Here is a 22921-nt window from a genome sequence, read left to right on the forward strand (position 1 = left end):
GGTAGTCTGTGCTAAAAATGTGAAGGCATGGACCCCATATGCAGGGCTGCACCTTGCATTCTATGACCATAGAGGCATACAATGCATTCAATGGCTATGGTTTGCATTCCTGGTGCATTGTAGTCTGGGCTACACATGTGATGGCAGTGACCCCCATATGCAGGGCTGCACCTTCCATTCTATGACTATACAGGCATTCAATGCATTAAATGTCTATGGATGGCATTCCTGATGCACTGTAGTCTGTACTAAACATGTGATGGCAGGGGCCCAATATGCAGGACTGCACCTTGCATTCTATGACTATAGAGGCATACAATGCATTCAATGGCTATGGTTTGCATTCCTGGTGCATTGTAGTCTGGGCTACACATGTGATGGCAGTGACCCCCATATGCAGGGCTGCACCTTCCATTCTATGACTATACAGGCATTCAATGCATTAAATGTCTATGGATGGCATTCCTGATGCACTGTAGTCTGTACTAAACATGTGATGGCAGGGGCCCAATATGCAGGACTGCACCTTGCATTCTATGACTATACAGGTAACAATGCATTCACTGGCTATGGATGGGATTCCTGATGCACTGTAGTCTGGGCTAAACATGTGATGGCAGGGACCCCATATGCAGGGCTGCACCTTGCATTCTATGACTCTACAGGCATACAATGCATTCACTGGCTATGGATGGCATTCCTGATGCATTGTAGTCTGGTCTAAACATGTGATGGCAGGTACCCAATATGCAGGGCTGCACCTTGCATTCTATGACTCTACAGGCATACAATGCATTCACTGGCTATGAATGTCATTCCTGATGCATTGTAGTCTGGTCTAAACATGTGATGGCAGGGACCCAATATGCAGGGCTGCACCTTGCATTCTATGACTATGCTGGCATACAATGCATTCACTGGCTATGAATGTCATTCCTGATGCATTGTAGTCTGGTCTAAACATGTGATGGCAGAGAACCCATGTGCAGGGCTGCACCTTGCATTCTATGACTATACAATGCATTCACTGGCTATTGATGTCAATCCTGATGCATTGCAGTCTGGTCTAAACATGTGATGGCAGGGGCCCAATATGCAGGACTGCACCTTGCATTCTATGACTATACAGGTAACAATGCATTCACTGGCTATGGATGGGATTCCTGATGCACTGTAGTCTGGGCTAAACATGTGATGGCAGGGATCCCATATGCAGGGCTGCACCTTGCATTCTATGACGATAGAGGCATACAATTCATTCAATGGCTATGGATGGCAATCCTGGTGCGTTGTAGTCTGGGCTACACATGTGATGGCAGTGACCCCATATGCAGGGCTGCACCTTCCATTCTATTACTATACAGGCATTCAATGCATTAAATGGCTATGGATGGCATTCCTGATGCACTGTAGTCTGTACTAAACATGTGATGGTAGGGACACCATATGCAGGACTGCACCTTGCATTCTATGACTATCCAGGCAACAATGCATTCACTGGCTATGGATGGCCTTCCTGATGCACTGTAGTCTGGGCTAAACATGTGATGGCATGGACCCCATATGCAGGGCTGCACCTTGCATTCTATGACTCTACAGGCATACAATGCATTCACTGGCTATGAATGTCATTCCTAATGCATTGTAGTCTGGTCTAAACATGAGATGGCAGGGACCCAATATGCAGGGCTGCACCTTGCATTCTATGACTATACAGGCATACAGTGCATTCACTGGCTATGGATGGTATTCCTGATGCATGGTAGTCTGTGCTAAAAATGTGAAGGCATGGACCCCATATGCAGGGCTGCACCTTGCATTCTATGACCATAGAGGCATACAATGCATTCAATGGCTATGGTTTGCATTCCTGGTGCATTGTAGTCTGGGCTACACATGTGATGGCAGTGACCCCCATATGCAGGGCTGCACCTTCCATTCTATGACTATACAGGCATTCAATGCATTAAATGTCTATGGATGGCATTCCTGATGCACTGTAGTCTGTACTAAACATGTGATGGCAGGGGCCCAATATGCAGGACTGCACCTTGCATTCTATGACTATACAGGTAACAATGCATTCACTGGATATGGATGGGATTCCTGATGCACTGTAGTCTGGGCTAAACATGTGATGGCAGGGACCCCATATGCAGGGCTGCACCTTGCATTCTATGACTCTACAGGCATACAATGCATTCACTGGCTATGGATGGCATTCCTGATGCACTGTAGTCTGGGCTAAACATGTGATGGCAGAGACCCCATGTGAAGGGCTGCACCTTGCATTCTATGACTATACAATGCATTCACTGGCTATGGATATCAATCCTGATGCATTGTATTCTGGGCTAAACATGTAATGGCTGGGACCCCATATGCAGGGCTGTACCTTGCATTCTATACAGGCATACAATGCATTCACTGGCTATGGATGTCATTCCTGATGCATTGCAGTCTGGGCTAAACATTTGATGGCAGGGACCCCATATGCAGGGATGCACCTTGCATTCTATGACTATACAAGCATACAATGCGTTCACTGGCTATGGTTGGCATTCCTGATACATTGTAGTCTGGGCTAAACATGTGGTGGCAGGGACCCCATATGCGGGGCTGCCCCTTGCATTCTATGACCATACAATGCATTCACTGGCTATGGATGGCATTCCTGATGCATTGTAGTCTGGGCTAAACATGTAATAGCGGGGACCCCATAAGCAAGGCTGTACCTTGCATTCTATGACTATACAGGCATACAATGCATGCACTGGCTATGGATGGCATTACTGATGCATTGTAGTCTGGGCTAAACATGTGATGGCAGGGAGCCCATATGCAGGCCTGCGCCTTGCATTCTATGACTATACAGGCATGCAATGCAGTCACTGGCTATGGATGGCATTCCTGATGCACTGCATTCTGGGCTAAACATGTGATGGCAGGGACCCCATATGCGGGGCTGCAGCTTGCATTTTATGACTATACAGGCATGCAATGCATTCACAGGCTATGGATGGAATTCCTGATGCATTGTAGTCTGGGCTAAACATGTGATGGCATGGACCCCATATGCGGGTCTGCACCTTGCATTCTATTACTTTACAGGCATACAAAGCATTAACCGGCTATGGATAGCATTCCTGATGCATTGTAGTCTGGGCTAAACATGTGATGTCAGGAACCCCATATGCAGGACTGCACCTTGCTTTCTATGACTATACAGGCAACAATGCATTCACTGGCTATGGATGGCATTCCTGATGCACTGTAGTCTGGGCTAAACATGTGATGGCAGGGACCCTATATGCAGTGCTGCACCTTGCATTCTATGACCATACAATGCATTCACTGGCTATGGATGGCATTCCTGATGCATTGTAGTCTGGGCTAAACATGTGATGGCAGGGACCCCATAGGCAAGGCTGTAACTTGCATTCTATGACTATACAGGCATACAATGCATTCACTGGCTATGGATGGCATTCCTGATGCATTGTAGTCTGGGCTAAACATGTGATGTCAGGGACCCCATATGCCCGACTGCACCTTGCATTCTATGACTATACAGGCAACAATGAATTCACTGGCCATGGATGGCATTCCTGATGCACTGTAGTTTGGGATAAACATGTGATGGCTGGGAGCCCATATGCAAGGCTGTACCTTGCATTCTATGACTATACAGGCATACAATGCATTCACTCGCAATGGGTGGCATTCCTGATGCATTGTAGTCTGTACTAAACATCTGATGGTAGGGAGCCCATATGCAGGCCTGCACCTTGCATTCTATGACTATACAGGCGTGCAATGCATTAACTGGCTGTGGATGGCATTCCTGATGCATTGTAGTCTGGGCTAAACATGTGATGGCAGGGATCCCATATGCGGGGCTGCACCTTGCATTTTATGACTATACAGGCATACAATGCATTCAAGGGCTATGGATGGAATTCCTGATGCATTGTAGTCTGGGTTAAACATGTGATGGCATGGACGCCATATGCAGGGCTGCATCTTGCATTCTATGACTATAGAGGCATACAATTCATTCAATGGCTATGGATGGCATTCCTGGTGCATTGTAGTCTGGGCTACACATGTGATGGCAGTGACCCCATATGCAGGACTGCACCTTGTATTCTATGACTATACAGGCAACAATGCATTCACTGGCTATGGATGTCATTCCTGATGCACTGTAGTCTGAGCTAAACATGTGATGGCAGGGACCCCATATGCAGGGCTGCACCTTGCACTCTATGACTATACAGGCATACAATGCATTCACTGGCTATGAATGTCATTCCTGATGCATTGTTGTCTGGTCTAAACATGTGATGGCAGGGACCCAATATGCAGACTGCACCTTGCATACTATGACTATAGAGGCATACAATGTATTCACTGGCTATGAATGTCATTCCTGATGCATTGTAGTCTGGTCTAAACATGTGATGGCAGAGAACCCATGTGCAGGGCTGCACCTTGCATTCTATGACTATACAATGCATTCACTGGCTATTGATGTCAATCCTGAGGCATTGCAGTGTGGGCTAAACATGTGATGGCAGGGATCCCATATGCGGGTCTGCACCTTGCATTTTATGACTATACAGGCATGCAATGCATTCACGGGCTATGGATGGAATTCCTGATGCATTGTAGTCTGGGCTAAACATGTTATGTCAGGGACCCCATATGCCCGACTGCACCTTGCATTCTATGACTATACAGGCAACAATGCATTCACTGGCTATGGATGGCATTCCTGATGCACTGTAGTTTGGGCTAAACATGTGATGGCAGGGTCCCCATATGCAAGGCTGTACCTTGCATTCTATGACTATACAGGCTTACAATGCATTCACTGGCAATGTATGGCATTCCTGATGCATTGTAGTCTGGGCTAAACATGTGATGGCAGGGAACCCATATGCGGGGCTGCACCTTGCATTTTAAGACGATAAAGGCATACAATGCATTCACTGACTATGGCTGGCATTCCTGATGCATTGTAGTCTGTACTAAACATGTGATGGTAGGGAGCCCATATGCAGGCCTGCACCTTGCATTCAATGACTATACAGGCATTCAATGCATTCACGGGCTATGGATGGAATTCCTGATGCATTGTAGTCTGGGTTAAACATGTGATGGCATGGACCCCATATGCAGGGCTGCACCTTGCATTCTATGACTATAGAGGCATACAATTCATTCAATGGCTATGGATGTCATTCCTAATGCATTGTAGTCTGGTCTAAACATGTGATGGCAGGGACCCAATATGCAGGGCTGCACCTTGCATTCTATGACTATACAGGCATACAGTGCATTCACTGGCTATGGATGGCATTCCTGATGCATTGTAGTCTGTGCTAAACATGTGATGGCAGGGACCCCATATGCAGGGCTGCACCTTGCATTCTATGACTCTACAGGCATACAATGCATTCACTGGCTATGAATGTCATTCCTGATGCATTGTAGTCTGGTCTAAACATGTGATGGCAGGGACCCAATATGCAGGGCTGCACCTTGTATTCTATGACTATACAGGCATACAATGCATTCACTGGCTATGAATGTCATTCCTGATGCATTGTAGTCTGGTCTAAACATGTGATGGCAGAGAACCCATGTGCAGGGCTGCACCTTGCATTCTATGACTATACAATGCATTCACTGGCTATTGATGTCAATCCTGATGCATTGCAGTCTGGGCTAAACATGAGATGGCAGGGATCCCATATGTGGGGCTGCACCTTGCATTTTATGACTATACAGGCATACAATGCATTCACGGGCTATGGATGGAATTCCGGATGCATTGTACTCTGGGCTAAACATGTGATGTCAGGGACCCCATATGCCTGACTGCACCTTGCATTCTATGACTATACAGGCATACAATGCATTAACTAGCTATGGATGGCATTCCTGATGCATTGTAGTCTGGGCTAAACATGTGATGTCAGGGACCCCATATGCAGGACTGCAGCTTGCTTTCTATGACTATACTGGCAACAATGCATTCACTGGCTATGGATGGCATTCCTGATGCACTGTAGAGTGGGCTAAACATGTGATGGCAGGGAGCCCATATGCAAGGCTGTACCTTGCATTCTATGACTATACTGGCATACAATGCATGCACTGGCAATGGCTGGCATTCCTGATGCATTGTAGTCTGTACTAAACATGTGATGGTAGGGAACCCATATGCAGGCCTGCGCCTTGCATTCTATGACTATACAGGCGTGCAATGCATTAACTGCCTACGGATGGCATTTCTGATGCATTGTAGTCTGGTTTAAACATGTGATGGCAGGGACCCAATATGCAGGGCTGCACCTTGCATTCTATCACTATACAGGCATACAATGCATTCACTGGCTATGAATGTCATTCCTGATGCATTGTAGTCTGGTCTAAACATGTGATGGCAGAGAACCCATGTGCAGGGCTGCACCTTGCATTCTATGACTATACAATGCATTCACTGGCTATTGATGTCAATCCTGATGCATTGCAGTCTGGGCTAAACATGTGATGGCAGGGATCCCATATGCAGGGCTGCACCTCGCAGTTTATGACTATACAGGCATACAATGCATTCACAGGCTATGGATGGAATTCCTGATGCATTGTAGTCTGGGTTAAACATGTGATGGCATAGACCCCATATGTAGGGCTGCACCTTGCATTCTATGACGACAGAGGCATACAATTCATTCCATGGCTATGGATGGCAATCCTGGTGCGTTGTAGTCTGGGCTACACCTGTGATGGCAGTGACCCCATATGCAGGGCTGCACCTTCCATTCTATTACTATACAGGCATTCAATGCATTAAATGGCTATGGATGGCATTCCTGATGCACTGTAGTCTGTACTAAACATGTGATGGCAGGGACACCATATGCAGGACTGCACCTTGCATTCTATGACTAACCAGGCAACAATGCATTCTCTGACTATGGATGGCCTTCCTGATGCACTGTAGTCTGGGCTAAACATGTGATGGCATGGACCCCATATGCAGGGCTGCACCTTGCATTCTATGACTCTACAGGCATACAATGCATTCACTGGCTATGAATGTCATTCCTAATGCATTGTAGTCTGGTCTAAACATGAGATGGCAGGGACCCAATATGCAGGGCTGCACCTTGCATTCTATGACTATACAGTCATACAGTGCATTCACTGGCTATGGATGGTATTCCTGATGCATGGTAGTCTGTGCTAAACATGTGAAGGCATGGACCCCATATGCAGGGCTGCACCTTGAATTCTATGACTATAGAGGCATACAATGCATTCAATGGCTATGGATTGCATTCCTGGTGCATTGTAGTCTGTACTAAACATGTGATGGCAGGGGCCCAATATGCAGGACTGCACCTTGCATTCTATAACTATACAGGTAACAATGCATTCACTGGCTATGGATGGCATTCCTGATGCACTGTAGTCTGGGCTAAACATGTGATGGCAGAGACCCCATGTGAAGGGCTGCACCTTGCATTCTATGACTATACAATGCATTCACTGGCTATGGATATCAATCCTGATGCATTGTAGTCTGGGCTAAACATGTAATGGCTGGGACCCCATATGCAGGGCTGTACCTTGCATTCTATACAGGCATACAATGCATTCACTGGCTATGGATGTCATTCCTGATGCATTGTAGTCTGGGCTAAACATGTGATGGCAGGGACCCCACATGCAGGGCTGCACCTTGCATTCTATACAGGAATACAATGCATTCACTGGCTATGGATGTCATTCCTGATGCATTGCAGTCTGGGCTAAACATGTGATGGCAGTGACCCCATATGCAGGGATGCACCTTGCATTCTATGACTATACAAGCATACAATGCGTTCACTGGCTATGGTTGGCATTCCTGATACATTGTAGTCTGGGCTAAACATGTGATGGCAGGCATCCCATATGCGGGGCTGCACCTTGCATTTTATGACTATACAGGCATACAATGCATTCACGGGCTATGGATGGAATTCCTGATGCATTGTAGTCTGGGTTAAACATGTGATGGCATGGACCCCATATGCAGGGCTGCATCTTGCATTCTATGACTATAGAGGCATACAATTCATTCAATGGCTATGGATGGCATTCCTGGTGCATTGTAGTCTGGGCTACACATGTGATGGCAGTGACCCCATATGCAGGACTGCACCTTGTATTCTATGACTATACAGGCAACAATGCATTCACTGGCTATGGATGTCATTCCTGATGCACTGTAGTCTGAGCTAAACATGTGATGGCAGGGACCCCATATGCAGGGCTGCACCTTGCATTCTAGACTGTTTCGTCTGCTGAGCCTGGAGGAGCAGGAGCTCCCTCCTTCTACTGCTGGAGCAGTAGGCAGCCCTGCACTGATGCCCTGGAGCCCTGCCTAACTCCAGGTATGCCACAAGCCATCAGATGATTTTCGGAATTTTCGGAATTCGGAGCGCGAGTGTGCCGTTTTTCGGCAATTCGCGGCGGATTATTTATTAATATATCCGCGCCGCTCCTGATTGCCCAGGGGCCCACTTCCAAGTAGGACTTGCCCCATTACTGCACTGGAGTGCATCTAGCCACCATTGGGAGACACGAGGTCTGCCCCACTCCAAGATGGCCGACCGTCACTGCCACAACACTCCACTCGGCCCCACAGCCCTACAAGCATCGTGATTGGCTCCTCTCCCCTACTTGGGAGCCAACCACAAGACGGCAGGCTTGGAGCCGGCCCACCACGAAGGCACCCACAAAGGCACTGTGCCTGTCTTCAGCCTGTCTACACCGTTGAGCCTAGAGCCAGGACCCCTTGCCGTCCACCCACAGGGTAAGCATACTGCCCCCCTCCTCCACAATCCACTCCCGACCCGCAAGTTAGAGTCCTGAACTGTTCTCAGCCTCCACAGACATGCACCTCCCAACATTGCTACGTCCAAGGTCCCACCTGCACCGTTGTGCTCTCGAACTGCAACAAAAATATTTCAATGCATAATCTGTAGCCAACTAACCATGCTCTTGCCCTGCATTGCAATATGCTGTCACTTGATAATAGCATCTGCACCTTATGGTCGCCCAGAGACCACTGTGATATTGTGTAGCACCTTATGGTCGCCCAGAGACCACTGTGATATTGTGTAGCACCTTATGGTCGCCCAGAGACCACTGTGATATTGTGTAGCACCTCATGGTCGCCCAGAGACCACTGTGATATTGTGTAGCACCTTATGGTCGCCCAGAGACCACTGTGATATTGTGTAGCACCTCATGGTCGCCCAGAGACCACTGTGATATTGTGTAGCACCTTATGGTCGCCCAGAGACCACTGTGATATTGTGTAGCACCTCATGGTCGCCCAGAGACCACTGTGATATTGTGTAGCACCTTATGGTCGCCCAGAGACCACTGTGATATTGTGTAGCACCTTATGGTCGCCCAGAGACCACTGTGATATTGTGTAGCACCTTATGGTCGCCCAGAGACCACTGTGATATTGTGTAGCACCCCATGGTCGCCCAGAGACCACTGTGATATTGTGTAGCACCTCATGGTCGCCCAGAGACCACTGTGATATTGTGTTGCGCCTTAGGGTCGCTTGAGACTTTACTCGCTAACTTATCTCAACATGTACTGCCGCCACACACTGTACCTCTTCACGGGTCTAGTCTACACCTTACTGACTAGTACTACTGACTACTCCGTGCCCTCAGGGCAACCCAACAGCCACTTCATGGAGCCCAGACACACCACCACACACGCCACTCCTCCAGAGATCTTACTCAGACAATACAGACTCAGAACACGCACACCCCATCTAGCTCTCCTCTCCACACCCATGCAGGTCACACCTAGAAACTCACGCCTAGGCTCTCGCACTCACGCCAAGACCTGCTGCCCACCATACACCACAACCCGCAAGCACCCTATCAGGTCCCCTAAGCTCGCTCCAACCCCACACGACCATTGTGAAGTCAGATATCACTCGACTAACAAGCCTACTCACACTACCAAAAACTGTACCCCTAGTACCAACCTCAAGCCAACTCTACCAAATAAGCTCCAACACCTTAAATGTGCTCTATTAAATGTACGCTCACTCAACGCCCACGCTTTAGAAGTCAATGACATCATCACCAACCAAGACCTAGACATATTAGCCATAACAGAAACATGGCTGCACCCTGCCTCTGGCCCAACTATCAGCTTAGCTGTACCATCAGGTTACACGATCCTAAGACAAGACAGATCAGCAAAAATGGGAGGTGGAGTCGCACTAATCTTTAAAGACACCCTAGCCTTAAGACAGACTCCTACCACAGGGGAAGACCCCATTGACATCCTCTCAGCCAAACTCACCCTCTCCCCAAAAGACACAGTAAACATTCATGTCATATACAGACCCCCAGGACCCTCCAATAACTTCAAAGGCATAGTCAACCATCTTCTTGGAAAAAACATTAAACAAACTTCCAAAACATTGTTTTTAGGAGACCTTAACCTTGGATATAATGATAAACTTGACAAAGAAGCTATCTCCCTCACCAGAAACCTCACAGATCTAGGATTCACACAAATAGTCACTGCCCCGACCCACAACAAAGGCCGTATCCTAGATTGGGTAGCTGATCACAACTGTGGCTCCACCCTCAACTCCAACACAGCCCTTCCATGGACTGATCACAACTGCCTTCAATTCTGCATTCCCATAACCTCCTACTCCACACCTCTTATACCAGCACCGGCCATGCTAGCCAGAAGTGCTAAAAAACTTACAGCAGAAAATATACGTCCCCTTCTCAACATCCCTTGCCTAGCGCCACCGTTCTCCTCTGACCCCTGCATACTAGCAGAGATCCTTAAAGACACACTCACCCACGCCATCAATACCGCAGCCCCTCTTGAAAACAAAAAAGCAAAAAAATCGTTTCACTCCAACTCATGGTTCACGGAGGACTTATTAAATCTACGCCAATGCAAACGCCAAGCCCTCAAAACATGGCAGGCCAATCCATGTGACACCACCAAAGTAGACTTTCTCAGTATCTCTAAAAAATACAAACATGCCATATTCCAGGCGAAATCAGAAACCTACAATAAACGTATCCTGGAAGCCAACTCCCACTCAAAAGAGCTCTTCACCATCTTTAAAGAGCTCACCATCCCCCCAATTTGCACAGATGAGATTGTTAAGGATGAGACCTGGTGTAACAGCATTCAAACAGCAATGTTAAATAAAATAGACCTCCTTCAAAATAAAATAGCAGAACACTCTAAGGCACTGCACACCCAGCAGACCCTCTCCGTCAATAACACCAAAGACGAGCACACCTCCAAATTCGATTTCTCCCCAATCACCGAGTCAGACACTCTCCACATCCTCAAACAGCTCAAACCATCTCGATGTAAAGGCGACATATGCCCCCCTAATATCATTAAAGAATGTGCGACCCCCCTCGCACCAATCATCACAGCATTCATTAACGCCTCATTCAAGACTGGCAATGTTCCTGACAGCCTTAAAGAGGCATGGGTACGCCCACTCTTAAAGAAACCAACCCTGGACCCTGCTCAACCTAACAATTATCGGCCTATTACTACGGTTCCATTTCTCTTAAAAATCCTTGATAAAGCTGCACATATGCAGATACAGGCCTACATAGAAAACAACTCTGTCCTAGGTAAAAGGCAGTCTGGATTCCGCAAAGGTCATGGCACCGAAACTGCCCTACTAGATCTTAAGAATCAAATTACCCTGATCCTAGACAAAGGCAAGCCGGCCCTTCTGCTCCTCCTAGACCTCTCAGCGGCATTTGATCTAGTCGACCACGCCATCCTCACCAACCATCTCACACAGGCCGCACATTTCTCTAAACAAGCCACAAATTGGATCACCTCCTTCCTCGAAGGTAGAGTGATGAAAGTGTTTTCCAATACAGCCAACGCAGAGCCTACCACCATCAGGTATGGAGTCCCTCAGGGCTCATGTACGGCTCCTACCCTCTATAATCTTTTCACCAAACCACTCTTTGATAAACTGGACGCACTTGGGATCACATACACCAACTACGCTGACGATACCCAAGTACTCCTCCCGCTCACAGGACTCTACCACCAGGACGCAGCCACCCTCCAGAATATATACGCCACCATCCAAGCATGGATGGCCACAAACGGTCTATGCCTTAACGGAGACAAGACCGAAATCCTCATCCTCGGCCAAAAACCCACCCTCACAAACCTCGACCCCCTCTTCACCAACTTCTGCATTGACAATTGTGTCATCCCAGTTCTACCTTCGGTAAAAACACTAGGAGTCCACATTGACGCATCACTCTCCATGGAGAAGCAAGTCAACTCCATTGTCTCTGCTTCCGCCCTGAGTACCAAGCTTATCAATGCAATCAAACCATTCCTAACTAAAGATAACTGCCTATCCATTGCCAGAGCCACCATTGGAGCCAAACTAGACTATTGTAATGCGCTACTGGCGGGCACTTCCAACTCCAATCTCAATAAACTTCAAATAACACAAAATAATGCACTAAGAGCAGCCCTCAATATACCTAAAAGAGACCACATTGCGAAAGCCAGAAGGGAAGCACATTGGTTACCTGTTAAAGAGCGCATTACATTTAAAATACTTACCACCGCACACAAATGTATTAACCTGACTGCACCTTCATACCTGTCTGACACGCTAGTTAGATCTCACACCAATAGGCCAACGAGACAATGCCACACTAACCTACTTAGGGTCCCTCGCATCAAGCGAGCTAAAGCAGGTGGAATAAGCTTCCCCTACATCGCACCTAAACTATGGAACGCACTACCTAGCACGCTCAGAGCAGAAACCTCTCTCACCACCTTCCGAAAAAAACTGAAAACCACTTTGTTCAACTAATTCCCCCATCATTGTATGCCCACCCTCTCCTCTCTCTCCTCCTCACCCACAGCTACACACCTATAACTACTACTTTTCTCTTGCATCCAAGTTATGACCTCTATGTATGTATAACAAGCCATGTTCATATCTGCAAACCTTTCTATTGCAACTAAGTTATGACTTCTCGGTATGTACAAGAAGTCATGTTCATATCTGTAACCAGCGCCACGATGCCCTATGGGCTGCCTGTGCGCTTAACAAATACGAATAAATAAATAAATAATAAATAAATAGACTATACAATGCATTCACTGGCTATTGATGTCATTCCTGAGGCATTGCAGTGTGGGCTAAACATGTGATGGCAGGGATCCCATATGCGGGGCTGCACCTTGCATTTTATGACTATACAGGCATGCAATGCATTCACGGGCTACGGATGGAATTCCTGATGCATTGTAGTCTGGGCTAAACATGTGATGTCAGGGACCCCATATGCCCGACTGCACCTTGCATTCTATGACTATACAGGCAACAATGCATTCACTGGCTATGGATGGCATTCCTGATGCACTGTAGTTTGGGCTAAACATGTGATGGCAGGGTCCCCATATGCAAGGCTGTACCTTGCATTCTATGACTATACAGGCTTACAATGCATTCACTGGCAATGTATGGCATTCCTGATGCATTGTAGTCTGGGCTAAACATGTGATGGCAGGGAACCCATATGCGGGGCTGCACCTTGCATTTTAAGACGATAAAGGCATACAATGCTTTCACTGACTATGGCTGGCATTCCTGATGCATTGTAGTCTGTACTAAACATGTGATGGTAGGGAGCCCATATGCAGGCCTGCACCTTGCATTGTATGACTATACAGGCATTCAATGCATTCACGGGCTATGGATGGAATTCCTGATGCATTGTAGTCTGGGTTAAACATGTGATGGCATGGACCCCATATGCAGGGCTGCACCTTGCATTCTATGACTATAGAGGCATACAATTCATTCAATGGCTATGGATGTCATTCCTAATGCATTGTAGTCTGGTCTAAACATGAGATGGCAGGGACCCAATATGCAGGGCTGCACCTTGCATTCTATGACTATACAGGCATACAGTGCATTCACTGGCTATGGATGGCATTCCTGATGCATTGTAGTCTGTGCTAAACATGTGATGGCAGGGACCCCATATGCAGGGCTGCACCTTGCATTCTATGACTCTACAGGCATACAATGCATTCACTGGCTATGAATGTCATTCCTGATGCATTGTAGTCTGGTCTAAACATGTGATGGCAGGGACCCAATATGCAGGGCTGCACCTTGTATTCTATGACTATACAGGCATACAATGCATTCACTGGCTATGAATGTCATTCCTGATGCATTGTAGTCTGGTCTAAACATGTGATGGCAGAGAACCCATGTGCAGGGCTGCACCTTGCATTCTATGACTATACAATGCATTCACTGGCTATTGATGTCAATCCTGATGCATTGCAGTCTGGGCTAAACATGAGATGGCAGGGATCCCATATGTGGGGCTGCACCTTGCATTTTATGACTATACAGGCATACAATGCATTCACGGGCTATGGATGGAATTCCGGATGCATTGTACTCTGGGCTAAACATGTGATGTCAGGGACCCCATATGCCCGACTGCACCTTGCATTCTATGACTATACAGGCATACAATGCATTAACTGGCTATGGATGGCATTCCTGATGCATTGTAGTCTGGGCTAAACATGTGATGTCAGGGACCCCATATGCAGGACTGCAGCTTGCTTTCTATGACTATACTGGCAACAATGCATTCACTGGCTATGGATGGCATTCCTGATGCACTGCAGTCTGGGCTAAACATGTGATGGCAGGGAGCCCATATGCAAGGCTGTACCTTGCATTCTATGACTATACTGGCATACAATGCATGCACTGGCAATGGCTGGCATTCCTGATGCATTGTAGTCTGTACTAAACATGTGATGGTAGGGAGCCCATATGCAGGCCTGCACCTTGCATTCTATGACTATACAGGCGTGCAATGCATTAACTGGCTATGGATGGCATTTCTGATGCATTGTAGTCTGGGCTAAACATGTGATGGCAAGTACCCAATATGCAGGGCTGCACCTTGCATTCTATGACTCTACAGGCATACAATGCATTCACTGGCTATGAATGCCATTTCTGATGCATTGTAGTCTGGTTTAAACATGTGATGGCAGGGACCCAATATGCAGGGCTGCACCTTGCATTCTATGACTATACAGGCATACAATGCATTCACTGGCTATGAATGTCATTCCTGATGCATTGTAGTCTGGTCTAAACATGTGATGGCAGAGAACCCATGTGCAGGGCTGCACCTTGCATTCTATGACTATACAATGCATTCACTGGCTATTGATGTCAATCCTGATGCATTGCAGTCTGGGCTAAACATGTGATGGCAGGGATCCCATATGCAGGGCTGCACCTCGCAGTTTATGACTATACAGGCATACAATGCATTCACAGGCTATGGATGGAATTCCTGATGCATTGTAGTCTGGGTTAAACATGTGATGGCATAGAACCCATATGTAGGGCTGCACCTTGCATTCTATGACGACAGAGGCATACAATTCATTCCATGGCTATGGATGGCAATCCTGGTGCGTTGTAGTCTGGGCTACACATGTGATGGCAGTGACCCCATATGCAGGGCTGCACCTTCCATTCTATTACTATACAGGCATTCAATGCATTAAATGGCTATGGATGGCATTCCTGATGCACTGTAGTCTGTACTAAACATGTGATGGCAGGGACACCATATGCAGGACTGCACCTTGCATTCTATGACTAACCAGGCAACAATGCATTCACTGACTATGGATGGCCTTCCTGATGCACTGTAGTCTGGGCTAAACATGTGATGGCATGGACCCCATATGCAGGGCTGCACCTTGCATTCTATGACTCTACAGGCATACAATGCATTCACTGGCTATGAATGTCATTCCTAATGCATTGTAGTCTGGTCTAAACATGAGATGGCAGGGACCCAATATGCAGGGCTGCACCTTGCATTCTATGACTATACAGTCATACAGTGCATTCACTGGCTATGGATGGTATTCCTGATGCATGGTAGTCTGTGCTAAACATGTGAAGGCATGGACCCCATATGCAGGGCTGCACCTTGAATTCTATGACTATAGAGGCATACAATGCATTCAATGGCTATGGATTGCATTCCTGGTGCATTGTAGTCTGTACTAAACATGTGATGGCAGGGGCCCAATATGCAGGACTGCACCTTGCATTCTATAACTATACAGGTAACAATGCATTCACTGGCTATGGATGGCATTCCTGATGCACTGTAGTCTGGGCTAAACATGTGATGGCAGAGACCCCATGTGAAGGGCTGCACCTTGCATTCTATGACTATACAATGCATTCACTGGCTATGGATATCAATCCTGATGCATTGTAGTCTGGGCTAAACATGTAATGGCTGGGACCCCATATGCAGGGCTGTACCTTGCATTCTATACAGGCATACAATGCATTCACTGGCTATGGATGTCATTCCTGATGCATTGTAGTCTGGGCTAAACATGTGATGGCAGGGACCCCACATGCAGGGCTGCACCTTGTATTCTATACAGGAATACAATGCATTCACTGGCTATGGATGTCATTCCTGATGCATTGCAGTCTGGGCTAAACGTGTGATGGCAGTGACCCCATATGCAGGGATGCACCTTGCATTCTATGACTATACAAGCATACAATGCGTTCACTGGCTATGGTTGGCATTCCTGATACATTGTAGTCTGGGCTAAACATGTGGTGGCAGGGACCCCATATGCGGGGCTGCCCCTTGCATTCTATGACCATACAATGCATTCACTGGCTATGGATGGCATTCCTGATGCATTGTAGTCTGGGCTAAACATGTAATAGCAGGGACCCCATAAGCAAGGCTGTACCTTGCATTCTATGACTATACAGGCATACATTGCATGCACTGGCTATGGATGGCATTACTGATGCATTGTAGTCTGGGCTAAACATGTGATGGCAGGGAGCCCATATGCAGGCCTGCACCTTGCATTCTATGACTATACAGGCATGCAATGCAGTCACTGGCTATGGATGGCATTCCTGATGCACTGCATTCTGGGCTAAACATGTGATGGCAGGGACCCCATATGCGGGGCTGCAGCTTGCATTTTATGACTATACAGGCATGCAATGCATTCACAGGCTATGGACGGAATTCCTGATGCATTGTAGTCTGGGCTAAACATGTGATGGCATGGACCCCATATGCGGGTCTGCACCTTGCATTCTATTACTTTACAGGCATACAAAGCATTAACCGGCTATGGATAGCATTCCTGATGCATTGTAGTCTGGGCTAAACATGTGATGTCAGGAACCCCATATGCAGGACTGCACCTTGCTTTCTATGACTATACAGGCAACAATGCATTCACTGGCTATGGATGGCATTCCTGATCCACTGTAGTCTGGGCTAAACATGTGATGGCAGGGACCCTATATGCAGGGCTGCACCTTGCATTCTATGACCATACAATGCATTCACTGGCTATGGATGGCATTCCTGATGCATTGTAGTCTGGGCTAAACATGTGATGGCAGGGACCCCATAGGCAAGGCTGTAACTTGCATTCTATGACTATACAGGCATACAATGCATTCACTGGCTATGGATGGCATTCCTGATGCATTGTAGTCTGGGCTAAACATGTGATGTCAGGGACCCCATATGCCCGACTGCACCTTGCATTCTATGACTATACAGGCAACAATGAATTCACTGGCCATGGATGACATTCCTGATGCACTGTAGTTTGGGCTAAACATGTGATGGCTGGGAGCCCATATGCAAGGCTGTACCTTGCATTCTATGACTATACAGGCATACAATGCATTCACTGGCAATGGCTGGCATTCCTGATGCATTGTAGTCTGTACTAAACATGTGATGGTAGGGAGCCCATATGCAGGCCTGCACCTTGCATTCTATGACTATACAAGCGTGCAATGCATTAACTGGCTGTGGATGGCATTCCTGATGCATTGTGGTCTGGGCTAAACATGTGATGGCAGGGATCCCATATGCGGGGCTGCACCTTGCATTTTATGACTATACAGGCATACAATGCATTCACGGGCTATGGATGGAATGACTGATGCATTGTAGTCTGGGTTAAACATGTGATGGCATGGACCCCATATGCAGGGCTGCATCTTGCATTCTATGACTATAGAGGCATACAATTCATTCAATGGCTATGGATGGCATTCCTGGTGCATTGTAGTCTGGGCTACACATGTGATGGCAGTGACCCCATATGCAGGACTGCACCTTGCATTCTATGACTATAAAGGCAACAATGCATTCACTGGCTATCAATGGCATTCCTGATGCACTGTAGTCTGAGCTAAACATGTGATGGCAGGGACCCCATATGCAGGGCTGCACCTTGCACTCTATGACTCTACAGGCATACAATGCATTCACTGGCTATGAATGTCATTCCTGATGCATTGTAGTCTGGTCTAAACATGTGATGGCAGGGACCCAATATGCAGGCTACACCTTGCATTCTATGACTATACAGGCATACAATGTATTCACTGGCTATGAATGTCATTCCTGATGCATTGTAGTCTGGTCTAAACATGTGATGGCAGAGAACCCATGTGCAGGGCTGCACCTTGCATTCTATGACTATACAATGCATTCACTGGCTATTGATGTCAATCCTGAGGCATTGCAGTGTGGGCTAAACATGTGATGGCAGGGATCCCATATGCGGGGCTGCACCTTGCCTTTTATGACTATACAGGCATGCAATGCATTCACGGGCTATGGATGGAATTCCTGATGCACTGTAGTTTGGGCTAAACATGTGATGGCAGGGACCCCATATGCAAGGCTGTACCTTGCATTCTATGACTATACAGGCTTACAATGCATTCACTGGCAATGTATGGCATTCCTGATGCATTGTAGTCTGGGCTAAACATGTGATGGCAGGGAACCCATATGCGGGGCTGCAATTTGCATTTTAAGACGATAAAGGCATACAATGCATTCACTGACTATGGCTGGCATTCCTGATGCATTGTAGTCTGTACTAAACATGTGATATTAGGGAGCCCATATGCAGGCCTGCACCTTGCATTCTATGACTATACAGGAAACAATGCATTCACTGGCTATGGATGGCATTCCTGATGCACTGTAGTCTGAGCTAAACATGTGATGGCAGGGACCCCATATGCAGGGCTGCACCTTGCATTCTATGTCTCTACAGGCATACAATGCATTCACTGGCTATGAATGTCATTCCTGATTCATTGTAGTCTGGTCTAAACATGTGATGGCAGGGACCCAATATGCAGGGCTGCACCCTGCATTCTATGACTATACAGGCATACAATGCATTCACTGGCTATGGATGTCATTCCTGATGCATTGTAGTCTGGTCTAAACATGTGATGGCAGAGAATCCATGTGCAGGGCTGCACCTTGCATTCTATGATTATACAATGCATTCACTGGCTATTGATGTCAATCCTGATGCATTGCAGTCTGGGCTAAACATGAGATGGCAGGGATCCCATATGTGTGGCTGCACCTTGCATTTTATGACTATACAGGCATACAATGCATTCACGGGCTATGGATGGAATTCCGGATGCATTGTACTCTGGGCTAAACATGTGATGTCAGGGACCCCATATGCCCGACTGCACCTTGCATTCTATGACTATACAGGCATACAATGCATTAACTGGCTATGGATGGAATTCCTGATGCATTGTAGTCTGGGCTAAACATGTGATGTCAGGGACCCCATATGCAGGACTGCAGCTTGCTTTCTATGACTATACTGGCAACAATGCATTCACTGGCTATGGATGGCATTCCTGATGCACTGTAGTCTGTGCTAAACATGTCATGGCAGGGACCCTATATGCAGGGCTGCACCTTGCATTCTATGAATATACAGGCATACAATGCATTCACTGACTATGAATGTCATGCCTGATGCATTGTAGTCTCTGCTAAACATGTGATGGCAGAGACCCCATATGCGGGTCTGCATCTTGCATTCTATGACTATACAATGCATTCACTGGCTATGGATGGCATTCCTGATGCATTGTATGCATTGAAGTCTGGGCTAATCATGTGATGGCAGGGACCCCATATGCAGGGCTAAACCTTGCATTCTATAAAGGCATACAATGCATTCACTGGCTATGGATGTCATTCTTGATGCATTGTAGTCTGGCCTAAACATGTGATGGCAGGGACCCCATATGCAGGGCTGCACCTTGCATTCTATACAGGCATACAATGCATTCACTGGCTATTGATGGCATTCTTGATGCATTGTAGTCTGTGCTAAATATGTATTGACAGGGAGCCCATATGCAGGGCTGCAGGCATACAATGCATTCACTGGTTATGGACGGCATTCCTGATGTATTTTAGTCTGTACTAAACATGTGATAGCAGGGACCCCATATGCGGGGCTGCACCTTGCATTCTATGACTATACAGGCATACACATCATTCACTGGATATGGATGGCATTCCTGATGCACTGTGGTCTGTGCTAAACATGTGAAGGCAGGGACCCCATATGCAGGGCTGCACCTTCCATTCTATTACTATACAGGCATTCAATGCATTAAATGGCTATGGATGGCATTCCTGATGCACTGTAGTTTGTACTAAACATGTGATGGCAGGGGCCCCATATGCAGGACTGCACCTTGCATTCTATGACTATACAGGCAACAATGCATTCACTGGCTATGGATGGCATTCCTGATGCATTGTAGACTGGGCTAAATATCTGATCGCAGAGACCCCATATGCAAGGCTGCACCTTGCATTCTGTGACTATACAGGCATACAATGCAGTCACTGGCTATGGATGGCATTCCTGATGCATTGTAGTCTGGGCTAAACATGTGATGGCAGGGATCCCATATGCAGGGCTGCACATTCCATTCTATGACTATACAGGCATTCAATGCATTAAATGGCTATGGATGGCATTCCTGATGCACTGTAGTTTGTACTAAACATGTGATGGCAGGGGCCCCATATGCAGGACTGCACCTTGCATTCTATGACTATACAGGCAACAATGCATTCACTGGCTATGGATGGCATTCCTGATGCATTGTAGACTGGGCTAAATATCTGATCGCAGAGACCCCATATGCAAGGCTGCACCTTGCATTTTTTGACTATACAGGCATTCAATGCATCCACGGGCTATGGATGGAATTCCTGATGCATTGTAGTCTGGGTTAAACATGTGATGGCATGGACCCCAAAAATCAGGGCTGCACCTTGCATTCTATGACTATAGAGGCATACAATTCATTCAATGGCTATGGATGGCATTCCTGGTGCATTGTAGTCTGGGCTACACATGTGATGGCAGTGACCCCATATGCAGGACTGCACCTTGCATTCTATGACTATACAGGCAACAATGCATTCACTGGCTATGGATGGCATTCCTGATGCACTGTAGTCTGGGCTAAACATTTGATGGCAGGGACCCCATATGCAGGGCTGCACCTTGCATTCTATGACTCTACAGGCATACAATGCATTCACTGGATATGAATGTCATTCCTGATGCATTGTAGTCGGTCTAAACATGTGATGGCAGGGACCCAATATGCAGGGCTGCACCATGCATTCTATGACTATACAGGCATACAATGCATTCACTGGCTATGAATGTCATTCCTGATACATTGTAGTCTGGTCTAAACATGTGATGGCAGAGAACCCATGTGCAGGGCTGCACCTTGCATTCTATTACTATACAATGCATTCACTGGCTATTGATGTCAATCCTGATGCATTGCAGTCTGGGCTAAACATGTGATGGCAGGGATCCCATATGCAGGGCAGCACCTCGCATTTTATGACTATACAGGCATACAATGCATTCACGGGCTATGGATGGAATTCCTGATACATTGTAGTCTGGGTTAAACATGTGATGGCATGGACCCCATATGCAGGGCTGCACCTTGCATTCTATGATTATAGAGGCATACAATTCATTCAATGGCTATGGATGGCATTCCTGGTGCATTGTAGTCTGGGCTACACATGTGATGGCAGTGACCCCATATGCAGGGCTGCACCTTCCATTCTATTACTATACAGGCATTCAATGCATTTAATGGCTATGAATAGCATTCCTGATGCACTGTAGTCTGTACTAAACATGTGATGGCAGGGAAACCATATGCAGGACTGCACCTTGCATTCTATGACTATCCAGGCAACAATGCATTCACTGGCTATGGATGGCCTTCCTGATGCACTGTAGTCTGGGCTAAACATGTGATGGCATGGACCCCATATGCAGGGCTGCACCTTGCATTCTATGACTCTACAGGCATACAATGCATTCACTGGCTATGAATGTCATTCCTAATGCATTGTAGTCTGGTCTAAACATGAGATGGCAGGGACCCAATATGCAGGGCTGCACCTTGCATTCTATGACTATACAGGCATACAGTGCATTCACTGGCTATGGATGGCATTCCTGATGCATTGTAGTCTGTGCTAAACATGTGAAGGCATGGACCCCATGTGAAGGGCTGCACCTTGCATTCTATGACTATACAATGCATTCACTGGCTATGGATGTCAATCCTGATGCATTGTAGTCTGGGCTAAACATGTGATGGCAGGGACCCCATATGCAGGGCTGTACCTTGCATTCTATACAGGCATACAATGCATTCACTGGCTATGGATGTCATTCCTGATGCATTGTAGTCTGGGCTAAACATGTGATGACAGGGACCCCATATGCAGGGCTGCACCTTGCATTCTATACAGGAATACAATGCATTCACTGGCTATGAATGTCATTCCTGATGCATTGC

Source organism: Ambystoma mexicanum, chromosome 2q, assembly GCF_040938575.1.
Source record: "Ambystoma mexicanum isolate Mex_15411 chromosome 2q, UKY_AmexF1_1, whole genome shotgun sequence".
Classification (NCBI taxonomy): domain Eukaryota; kingdom Metazoa; phylum Chordata; class Amphibia; order Caudata; family Ambystomatidae; genus Ambystoma; species Ambystoma mexicanum.